Source organism: Equus przewalskii, chromosome 9 (genome assembly GCF_037783145.1).
Source record: "Equus przewalskii isolate Varuska chromosome 9, EquPr2, whole genome shotgun sequence".
NCBI classification, from domain to species: Eukaryota; Metazoa; Chordata; class Mammalia; order Perissodactyla; family Equidae; genus Equus; species Equus przewalskii.
Window position 1 is genome coordinate 23,298,154 of NC_091839.1, and position 12,354 is coordinate 23,310,507.

General features: G+C 46.5%; 1 pseudogene; it reads left to right on the plus strand.

Moving 5' to 3' along the window:
* Positions 1-3,704: 3,704 nt before the first annotated feature.
* On the plus strand, positions 3,705-7,397 carry LOC103564378 (leukocyte immunoglobulin-like receptor subfamily A member 5; annotated as a pseudogene).
* The last annotated feature ends 4,957 nt before the right edge of the window (positions 7,398-12,354 follow it).

Genomic DNA, 12,354 nt, shown 5'->3' on the forward strand with positions numbered 1-12,354 from the left:
AAGGAAAGGAACGTCTTCCATTTGTGGCAACATGGGTGAACCTGGTGTACATTATGCTCAGTGAAATAAGCAAGACAAAGACAAATACAATACAATTTCATTCAAGTCTAAAATAGTCAATCTCATAGAAACAGAGTAGAACGGTGGTTACCAGGGGTTGTGGAAAGGGGGAAATGAAGAGATGTTGATCAAGGGGTACAAAGTTTCAGTTATGCAGGTGACTAAGTTCTGGAGATCTGATGCACGGTCATGTGATGACGACTAGCAAAACTCTATTGTGTGCTTGAAATTGGCTTAGGGTGTAGATTTTAAGTGTTCTCACCACACAAATGCAAAACAGTAGCTATGTGAGGCGATGGATGTGTTAATTAGCTTGATTATGCTGATTATTTCACAATGTATACGTATATTGAAATATCAAGTTGTACATTTTAAATCTAAACGATTTTTATTTGTCAGTTATACCTTAATAGAGCTGGAAAAATGTATTTCATCTAATTACACCAAGCATTTTGAAAGTTATTCTATTTCTAAATTTAAGTACTCTCATTTTTAATATATGTATTTACAGGTTTATTTCTGAGGAAGGTATCATTATCCTCTTCCTTTAGAAAAGACAAGGTTCTAGTTACACTTTACCTGAATTCTGAGTACTCATATATATAAATATGTGTGTGTGCACATCTGTATGTCTGTGAGCACCTGTGTGCGTGCATAAGTGGGAGTGTGTGTGTATTGTGTGCAAGTGTGTGTTTGCATAATTTTCCTTTACTTATCATTTTTTCCTCACTATTGCATTTCACTTTCTCCATTATGAGTTCATTGTTCTCCTAACTCAATTTCATCACTTAGTATTCCTTTCACTGAGTGTGTAAATAGTAAAATATCTAAGAACTTTCAGCTCTGGAAATGCCTTCTTTCACTTTTGTTCTCTTTATCAGGTTACTTGGAAACATTTTCTCATTTCAAATAAAGTGTAGGGTTCAACTTCCAGTTGAGGAAAATCCACCTGATGGTCAAGGATCCATCCCCCTAAAGCTCTTCTTTTCTCTCATGAAGAAGTGGTCTCATGTGGTGGGTGTAACATGTGAGATTCAGGTCAGAGTCTCCTCCTGTTTAGGGATCTGTCCCTGCTGACCATTTCATCTTTATCCCTTAAAAATAATTTGGATCAGGATAAAATTCTTCACAAACAATTAATTGCTGGAAGGTATTTCTACAATCTCTTTTGGCATCTATTTTGTCTAAGAGGATGTCTGCTCCCAAAGAGATTTTGATTCTATTGACAATTTGAATTTTCTCTAGGAAGTAATTTTAGGACTTCTATAGGGCCCAAGGGCAGTCCCTCCTCAATTTTTTTTGAGTTGAAATTCACATAAAATAAAACTTACCGTCTAAAGTGTACAATTCAGTGTATGATACGTATTTTTTTAAATTTGCCCTCCATTTTCTTCATTTACAATGAAGGGTCAAAACACAAATGTCATTTTTAATTACATGCTTCCTAATGTTTAGTCATTCCTCTTCTCTGTAAAAAGTTCAATTGTTTATCTCTTGAGCTGTTGCTAGACGTCATTTCCCTTCTTTCCTCTGACACTTACAATAAATATGACATCAGTCTTCCGCATTTTATTCTCCAAGTATCTTAAATTTCCTTTTCTGGTCTCTCTACTCTGAAATCTGGAAAATTCCCTCCTTAGTGTGTTCCAGTTTCATACTAGGTCCTTCGGCTGTCTTGTCCTTGAGGGGATGAGTGTTTTTAGTGTCTTAATTTTGCTGTAATTTTCATCACAAAGTTTGTAATTCAATTCAGTAGTTGCCTATTCTATGAAAACAATCCATAAACTTGAATCAAAAATTCCATTTCTCCATTTATTTTTAAGATATTTAAACATGTTTAATTTAAGATTACTCTCCTATTTTCCTGTTGACCCTATTCCTTGCATATGATATCCCCGTTAATCAGTAGCTCGTTGTTCATAGCACATTCGTCATGATTAGGATGACTCTCGACTGTCCATTCTTGTTAGAAGGCTCTGCTCCCACACACTTTGTCTGCCAGAGATGGTTTTCCCCAGGGCTGTCCCAGGAGTCAGGCTGACAAGGGGGAACTGTTACAGCCATTCCTGCCCCATGGCATCCAGGCTCTCAAACTTAGCATCTGCTCAGGGTTGTGCCCTCAGGGATGTTCCACTGGGAACCTCACGTTCACATGCGGGGAGGCACCCATAGCTGATGATACTGTATTCAATCTATTTCAGGATAGACAGGAGGGGTTGCTGAGTACTGACCACGGGCTCAGGGCAGTGGGCAGGTATTCCAGAGCCCACCTAGAAACACCTTCACCTGCAGCCCTGAACTTTCCCTTCTTGTAAGTATGGGGATCACCCTCTGTGTCCACACAGGTGATCTCCTCACTAGAACCCCTTGATGGTCCCAGGCACCAGTGGCCACTCTCCTTTGTTCTCTATTCTTTCCTGTGGTTCCATCACCATTATGGGAACTTTCATGTCTCTTTTTCTGCATGTGTCTGTGGCTATATATTTCAGAATATTGTAAGTAGGATTTCTCAGTGTTAGGAGCAGATGAGAGTTCTTGGCTGGGCACATCAACTATCCACTTGACTGTGGAGTCTGATCCCATGATCTCTTCCTGTCCTAACCCACTCATGTCTTAATCTTGCCTGGACAGTGATTGATCACTCCCATGAACTCATCACCACTGACCACCCAAATCACTCTGAGGAGTGGGGTTCACGACAGTGTGCTGCAGATGAGGAAAGTGAGGTTCAGAGATTGAGCATTAATTCTCAAGGTCACATGGGTAGTGGATGATGGAGGAATATTTATATAAGAAACAGATTTGCCCACAAATTCAGAGCACTAACCCACTCACAGGCTCATAAAGCTGAAGAAACGACTGCAGGATCAGGAGGGGAGCTCTGCACAAGAAAACCAGGGGTGCCAAGGGGGCAGTAATGACTCAGAGGTTTCTTCCCAGAGACAGCTGGGGGTGGATGCTGTTGAAAGAAAAAAAGAGAAGTCTGTAAAGGGGGCTGTGATAGAAAGAAACCCCACACTCTGGAACTAGGAGAAGAGTGATGTTTCCTTCCCTTATTTCCCTGTATTTCTCCTTTGTACTCATTGTCACAATGACCTCGACCTGAAAATTGAGCGTGTGTCTCTGCTGATCTGAGCTCTGCAGTGCACCAGGAACCTGCATCTTCCCCGCGGCATCTCCAGGGCCAGGATGACCACTGTCCGTGGTGAGGACACAATAGCAATGTTCTGATGGATGGGCTGAGGATGAAGGAGGCCCCATGGGGTCAGCTCTGAGAGGGAAGGACATGCCCGAGGTCTCCCTCATCTGGAAGAGGCATCACAGGAAGACACCACATCTACTTGCTGCTAAAACTTGGCCCTTGGTGACATGAGTCCAGATCAGGCAGACAGTGGCTGGAGGTGAGAGGAGAACTCGTTTTTGTCTGAAATGTTTCCAGAGAACCCAGTCCATGCCTCTGCCCCAGCCCTGCTAAAACAAGAGCTAGGCTCTGGGAGAGGACAGTTCCCCTTCCTGTGTGGCTGCTGCAATGACTGTGACTGGAAGGACCAGCCTCCTAGTGCCACACCCTGTGCATCTCTCAGTCCTTCTGAGCACTGTGGTCTCCTCCATCTGCACAACTTGGACCAGAGGTGGGAGACGTCATGATCCCCACTCTCACGGCCCTGCTCTACCTTGGTGAGATTTGAGGAGGGAGAGGGGAAGCCCTGGTCTGGGAGGGAACCCACCCCACAGCCAGGCCCTGGTCTGTCAGGAGACCCCAGGATTCAGGAGGCTCACGGTGAGAAGAGGTTCTTCTCATGCTTCAGGGGCAAATCTCTCACAGGGAACTCTCTTCCAGGGCTGAGTGTGGGCCCAAGGGCCCCAGAGAAGGCAGGAGAGTCTATCTGCAGGTGTCCCAGGTCCCACTTCCTCAAAGGGGACAAGAGGTCGCCCCGAGCAGTTGGAGACTGAGAACAGCATGTTTGGGCTGAATGTGGGAGACTTCTGGGAAGTTCTGGAGCTGAACTGGGAAACTGGGGCAAGGGTGGCAATATATTGTGACCCAGACTCTGATTTCCTTCCAGGGACCCTCCCCAAACCCACTGTCTGGGCTGAGCCAGGCTCTGTGATCCCCTGGGGGAGGACCATGACCATCTGGTGTCAGGGGATTCTGGAGGCCCAGTAGTACTGTCTGGATAAAGAGAGAAGCTCATCACCCTGGGACCGACAGAAACCATGGGAGCCCAGGCACGAGGCCAAGTTCTCCATCCCATACATGACAGAGCAACATGCAGGGCGATATCGCTGTTACTATATGAGCCATATTGGCTTCTCAACACTCAGTGACCCCTAGAGCTGGTGGTGACAGGTAAGAGGACACTCAGGGGTCCCAGTCTCAGACTCTGTCCTCAGGAAGGGAGTCTGCTCTCATGAGTGTCTCCCTTCTCACAACCCAGCCCTGGAAGATATGAGGGAGGTGTGAGCCCCATTTTGCATGCTGCTTCCTCCTCTCCTAGGAGCATACAGCAAACCCTCCCTCTCAGCCCTGCCAAGCCCTGTGGTGACAACAGGTGAGAACGTGGCCCTACAGTGTGGCTCATGGCTGGGATTTGACAGGTTCATTCTGACTAAGGAAGGAGAACACCAGCCCTCCTGGACCCTGGACTCACAGCTAAACCTCAATGGGTATTTCCAGGCTCTGTTCCCTGTGGACCCCATGACCCATAGTCAAAATTGGACATTCAGGTGCTATGGCTGTTACAGGAACAAACCCCAGGTGTGGTCAGACCCCAGTGAGCCCCTGGAGCTCCTGGTCCCAGGTGAGGAAGTCCTTTCCTGGCCCCAACCATGTTTTGAGACATCAGACTGATTATTTGTGTCTTTATTCTCAGGAAATTGCCTTGTGAGAGGTGGTATGAGGGAAGCACGGGGATCCAGGGCCAGAGACACAGAGGGTGAGAGACAGTGAGACCTGGGGTCCAGGATGTACAAGGGGGTTTATGGGAGGAATCAGCCACTGCAATTCACAGGTGGTCTTTCTCCTAGGTGTGTCTGGGAATCCCTCCCTTCTGACTTAGTAGGGCTCTGTTGTGGCCTCTGGACAGAACCTGACCCTCCAGTGTCTCTCTGACGTTGGAAAGGTCAGATTTGCTCTGTAAAAGGAGGGGCTACATGGTCTCCCACTGTGCCTGGGTCTGCATCCCCAAGGAGGTATCTCTCAAGTTGACTTTCCACTGGTCCCTGTGAGACTCTCCCACAGGGCCAGTACAGATGCTATGGTGAACACAACCTCTCCTCCAAGTGGTCAGCCCCAAGTGACCCCCCCGGACCTCCTGGTGGAAGATCAAGAGACAGCGGGTCAGTCAGGGACTCCAGAAGTGCACAGGCCCTGTAGGGGAGCCCCAGGTGGTGATGTCAGGAAGAAGCGTGTGTGGTCTCCAGAGAGGAAGAGAGACAGAGAGACAGGGAATTGATGGGAGGAGACTCAGAGAAAACAAGACAGACAGAGATGAGGGTCCTCAGAGAGAGAGGCCTGGGGACTCTCAGTTCAGAACAAGGTGGGTGGGCAGCCCCTCACCCACTCTTCCGCTCTCTAGGACAGCTCCCTGACATACCCTCCCTCTTGTGAGGCCGGGCCCCACAGTGACCTCAGAAGAAAACATGACCCTGGTGTGTCAGTCACGGAGCTTGAGGGGCACTTTCTTTCTATCCAAGGAGGGATCATCTGATCCCCCCCTGCGTCTTAGATCAAATACCAACCTCAGCAGTACCAGGCACAATTCTCCATGAGTCTTGTGACGTCAGCCCACAGGGGGACCTACAGGTGTTATAGCTCATGCAGCACTTCCCCCTACCTGTTGTCACACCCACATGACTCCCTGGAGCTCTTGGTCTCAGGTGAGGGGCCCCTGTCCCTATCCTTTCTGAGCTCAGTCAGCTCAGGGCTCTGTCCTCAGGAAATCTGAGACAGTAATAAATGAGGGGCACAGGGGAATCTCCAGAGAAGGGGATGTTCAGGAGCCCCTGACTCCAACCTCCAAACCATGAACTCTGTTGCCTCAGCTGTTCAGTAAGGGGGGCTCTCAGCTGTAGGGGAAAAATTACGCATTCTTATATCTAAGACTGAGCAGAGGATGCACAACACTCATTATTTCTGTGTTGGGAGACCTAATCCATATTTCAACCTAATCGTTAGCTCTTGGGACACAGCCATACTCTTCCAAAGCGACTCAGATGCAGGTTCTGAATTCAAAGAACAGGGACGCTGAGGGAATTCCACCGAGGAGACCAGAGGGAACCTGGTGAAAGGAAAGACGGGTTCATTAAGGGATTATATAAAAGTTCAGATATGAGAAGTGGGGAATATGAGAGCAAAGAACCCAGGAAAAAGGTTTGTATCTACCCAACTCTTCATTCACTCCTTCATTTTATGATTCTCAGAAGTAGCTGATGCCATCAGTTCATCACGAAACAAGTCAGACCCCAAGAGTGGTGAGTAGGAGAAATTCTCAGTTCCGGAACTGCTAAGGAGTCAATAGGAGGCGGGTGCCCTGGGTGGACATCCAGGGATCCTGGGGTGATTTTGGTCTGCTCTGACCTCTGTGACCTCTTTGTCTACAATTCCTAGCCTCACACCCCCAAGACTACACAGTGGAGAATCTCATCCGGACGGGCATGGCTGGTTTGATCCTGGTGGTCCTTGGGATTCTGCTATTTCAGCCTTGGCACAGACAGACAAGGACCCAAGATGCAGCCAGAGGTAAACACAAGAGAGAACAATGCACTGTTCAGAAGGGCAGAACCTTGGAAATGCATCTTACATGTCGAGGAGTTTCTCGGAGAAAATCTGCAGCATATGTTGGTTGAACTGTCTTTGAGGATCTCGATGGAGTAAATGTGGTTTGGGTACAGGAAAATGTCTAGGTGTTCCCAGTCTGGCAGTTCCTTGACTGCCCTCCCGTCTTTTCTCACTACTGAAACATGGGGTACGTCTCTCACCTTTATCCACCTTCATGTTCTGGTCCACTGTCTTGTAACACATTTTTCTTTATTTTTAAATTCCGCATTCACTGACGTGTGCTCTTGACCTGCATCTCTTCAGCCCAGAAACAGAATACTGTTTAAATACCTGAATAAATGGGTGAATATCAAGTCCTGTTTGAAACAGATAAAAACAAACCCATTTACTAAAATCCCCTCTAGACCTGTCAAACTCTTCTCTTTCTATCAGATGATACCTGGTATAGTTTCTTTAGGAATACCACCAGTTTGAATGAATGTACTGGTGTTTGAAGAGACAGCTTGGTGGTGAGCTGGTAAACCAGCTTTATTAAAAAGTCATTTTCCCAAAAGCACTTATTTGCGGCACTTGTCTATTTCTTTGGTGTAAATACTCACTTCATGGCCAACTTTAAGATGCCAGTGTGAATGTACTGAATTCAGAGTTGGGGAGTAACAAATAGAATTGTCTTTCTCAGGTGAGTAGGAGCCAGAGGCGGCTCGCCTCACCAATAGCCCCATGTGGACAGTTGTTTCCTTCTATATTAAATGTCATTATAGCATTGTTTCCTATTCTATTTATGGCAGTTTCAATGAAATTATGATGTCACCACCCTAGCACATTCATTTAAACACAAAAGAGAAAGCAATGGCAATATCAATTGTGGGAGAAAATATTGAGTCTTAGAATAGCAATACTTTATGGGTAGGAGTACAAATTGCCTCAGCCAGCTTTTACAGTAGATAGTAATTATTATTCAAAGAAAGAGACACTCATCTCTGACCTATAAGTATATTCCCTAGAGGAAAATGTGTGCATGTGCATAATGATACATTCATGAGACTATCGACAGGATGTTGTTCATATCCGACAAAATGCACAGAAATAAATCTCACAACAAATGACTAGTTTGGTATATATATGCAGTGGAAATTTATACGTTAGTAAAATTCACAAAGTAAAACTACTACAGTAATACAGATCCTTTTTTAACCATAATAGTGAACGAATGGAAAAAATTATGGGGAGTGTAGAAGTGTGTGGGTTACTGAATTACGTGAAGTTCAAAGGAGAAATATTTATTATTTATGGAGGCATAATTAAGTTTAATCTTTTAAATAAACAAAGAAAAATTCCATGCAATCCCAGTGATTGTTACATACAAGGTGAAGTGGGAAGGTTTGGTCAAGATGGAAACCACAGTGCTGTGAGAACACCGGTAATATTCTTCTTGACTTTCATTTCGTGAACTTATGTCAACTCATCATTATTGGTAGATAGTGCATTTCTGCTATAACCTATCATCATTGCCCATGCAATTTAGTGAGGTGGGGTTGAAGTAGGGTGGTGAAATCCACATCCTACACTAGTGACTAATTTCCAACAAAGTGGCTGTTAATCAGTTATAGCAAACACCTCATGTATTGGCCTTGTGTTTTCCACAAAACGTGACCTCCACCTACCTGATTAGCCTCACCAGAGTCCAATCAGACAATGAGCTTCTGCCTGGGTGAGAAACTGGGCCTCTGAAGAAACACTTTGTCCAATACCAGATGGTATGCAATTCAGAATTTAAACTGGCTCCATGTGAATTTCTGAAGATATCATGAACCAAGAAGCTAAATTCAGATGGAGGCCACCAACATGGGTGTGATAGTTAATTCAGAGATGGGGTTCAGATCCATTATGCAGTAGTGTGAGGATCACAGAAAGACTTGGTTACAGACGGAACCATATTCAGGATGCCTGGGCTCTGCTTGGTCCTCAGTGAGGGGAACAGAGAGCTCATGGGGGAGAATTCCTGTGGAATTCCTATGTGAGACCTTCTTGTATGCCACGTTCTGTGCCTCTGTTCTCTCTCACTCCATTATCCCCTCATCTGACCCAAACTATGCAGGATTTGTCCTGGACTTGACCGCCTGGAATGGAAGGCAGGTGGACTGCACGGAAGTTAGCCCAGCTCAGATCCAAGGACACTGGAGACTGTGTGGTACTCAGCAGCCTTGATCCCTCTTAACTTGGGACCTTTACCTATTCCACTTCTTCTCTATGGAATTCTTAACACTCTTGTCTACTTCCACTAAGACTGCTTCACATCTGTCAGCTCTATCCTCTAACTTCACCTTCACAGGGTTAATCTTCCGTGATGCCCAGACTAGTTATGATCCTCTATTATCTAATCTCCAATCTCCAAAGATTTATTCTACATAACACACGTCACAGTGTATAATTAAATATAGTTTGTAACTATTTACATAATATCCATCACATCCCCATAACTAGCAGGGATCAGAGAACAGGATCCATGTCAGTTATGCACATACTTCAGTCTTCTTTGTCAGCACATTGTGTGAAATATGGTTGATATTTGCATAGAATGGGTGGATGAATGGATTGATTGTCAACAGAAAAGAGATAAGACAGGAATGTTTATTTCACACAGTAACACACGCACGGGCACACACACACACACACACACACACACACACTCTCAATCTACTGTAAATTAAGACGACAATCTCCCCTGATGACTTCCCCTTGAGTTGGAGTAAATTGACCAACTACCTGTTCCATGGTCCCAAGACCATCCTCATTATTCTTCTTCACATTGATGCAGCATAACAGAGAGACAACAAACTGAAAACAGCCAATCAAATACCAAAACAAAATCATAGAGCTAGAACCAGTTGTATACTTTGTGAGGTCCAGCGAAAAATGAAAATACAGGGCCCCATGTTTAAATTTAAATATAGCAAAAGCAGAACATTAACCCAGTCTGGAGCCCTGTCTGGTTGTCCAGCTCATCACCCATGAATCTGGCCCTGCATGGAGCAGTGCATGATTCAGCCTCCTGGATGTCAGACCTTAGGCTTGTTCTGCACACACCCCATCACTGAATCTTCACCACGTAACAATTAGGTGGGAGAACTCTCCTTCTTTGTAAGAATGATTTCAAGCTCATGAAATAATTTGCTTAAACACACTGGATTAGGACAACCATTTCAACTATTTATACGTCTTCTGCCCAGCTCACTGCCCCCTGACTCAGTCTTATCCTAGAACTGTCCCCAGTAGCTGGCAGGACCCTCACTCCCAGCTCCGTGGTCTCAGTTTCTGTCTCATGTCCAGTATCAGTAATTTCAAGGCAGGCAGCTGTGTGAAGTGGGGAGCCAGCCTATGAAGTCAGGGTGATCTGGAATCCATTTCCAGATGGAAACTTAATGGAAGCTTGATCCTGAAGAACAGACACAGTATCCCTAAGCCTTGGTGCTCTCATCAAAAGCAAGATGATATTTGTGGGGTGGAGAGGATTCTAGAAAAAGAAAAGTCCCAATGACAGTTCCCCTCACCACTTTGGGCCCTTCCTCAAAGGAAGAAGGGAATAGACTGGTGGTTCAGGGGACCTCAGCCCTCACAGTCCACACCAGGGGAATGTGAGCTGATGGTCCCCCCTTTAACACCACTCACTCATTCTCCCTCAAGAGTATATGATGCACCCTCATTCTCAGCCCATGACAGACCCTGTGGTGGCATCAGAAGGCAATGTGTCCCTCTCGTGTAGTTCATAGCTCACATTGGGCACTTTCCAAGTGCGAAAGGAGGGAAGAGCTGACCTGCCCCATCACGTGGAACTGAGGCTCTATCCTTAAGGGGGCAGGCTATCTTCCATGTGGGCCCAAAGAACACCTCCCATGGGGGACCTACAGATGACGTATCTTTTACCCCTATGTGTGGTAACACTTCAGTAACTCTTTGCGTCTTGACGCCACAGATGAGTCCCTGACCCACCTCTTTCCTGGGACCTCGAAATGACTAACCTAAGCTGTGTGCCCAGTGGAGCTCTGAGGTTGATGTGGTGTCGGTGACATGACCTCCTGGGGCTTATACCACATAGTGGGATGTTTGCAGGGTAGACCAGCAAGAACTCTCATTGCAGACTCCAGTGGGCAATGTGGGGTGTGCATCCCCTGCGAAGTAGCTGTCCCCTTCTGTCCTGCTGTGTTTAAGGAACACTCCCTCTCGGTCCAGTCAGGCTGACTGGTGCTCTCTGGAGACAACCTGACCCTCCAGTGTCACACGGAGGCCGACTTTGACAGATTCATTCTGATAACTACAAGGGACTCATATTCCTTTCCACCATCTTCATGGATAGCAATGCCCTGAATTCCCTCGGGGCCATGTGAACCACACCCAGGTGAGTCAGTACAGTGCTATGGCGCACACACCTCTCCCATGCATGATCAGCCCCAAGATCCCCCGTGGTCATCCTGATCATGGGTGATGAGCCCCTGCTCTGTCCAGTATCCTGATTGTCTGCCCAAGGCTGCCCTTAGTGGTGATGGGGTCCAGCGAGAGGGTTCTGAAGCAGAGGCTGAGATGGGGCAGTGATTGAGGGATAGTGACTGAGACAGGGGAGTGAGGGGCAAGGAGATAAAACAGACCCACACAGAAGGACTGGGAGGAGCTGAGAGGGGGTCACAGATAGAGTCCCTGGAGAGAGGACTGTGATCCCTCAGCTTGGGGTCAAAAGCATGTGGGAATGGGGCAGATCTCTACACACCATAACTTTATCTCCCCTAGAATGTAGGACAAATCCTCCCTCTTGGCCTAGCCAGGGCCTTCAGCACCCTGGGGAGAAAACATGACCCTGCAGTGTCACTCTGAGACCTGGTAGGATACCTTCCATCTGTCCAAGGAGAGGTCACTTGACCTCCCCAGCACCATCATCTGCAGGACATGGCTGCACTTTTTCAAGCCAACTTCACCATCAGTCCTGTGGTCTCAGATCACAAGAGGACCTACAAGTGATATGGTTCAGACAGTGCCGCCCCCTGCCTGTTCTCACAACTAAGTGAGGCTCTGGAGCTCCTCGTCTCAGGTGAAGAGCTCCCATTCCATATCCATCGAGAGTCCAGACCCTCAGCTCATAGCCCTGTCCCATGAGAGCTCAGCTGGGGCTTGAAGGAAGGAGCAACAGGAAGGTCAGCCACAGGAGGATCTCACCTCATAAAGGGACGGAAAAGATAGGCATTCCCAAACGTTCTCCATGCCTTACCCCCACTAAGGGACCAGACAGTGTGGTTTGCATGCAGGGAAGAGACTGAAGAGTGTAAACATTGACCTTTGAGGGAAAACAATGGGGCTAAAGGTGACAGGAAGGGGCAGTCATAGCCTCACAGCATTCTTCTGTCCTTGTTCCAAGTAATATTTGAGATCTTCAGACCCTGACCTACATGGATCAACTTCATGTCTGTTGAGTAGCAGAGTCCTCTTACCCTAGAGGAATCACAGACTCCACCAGGTGTTTGCTA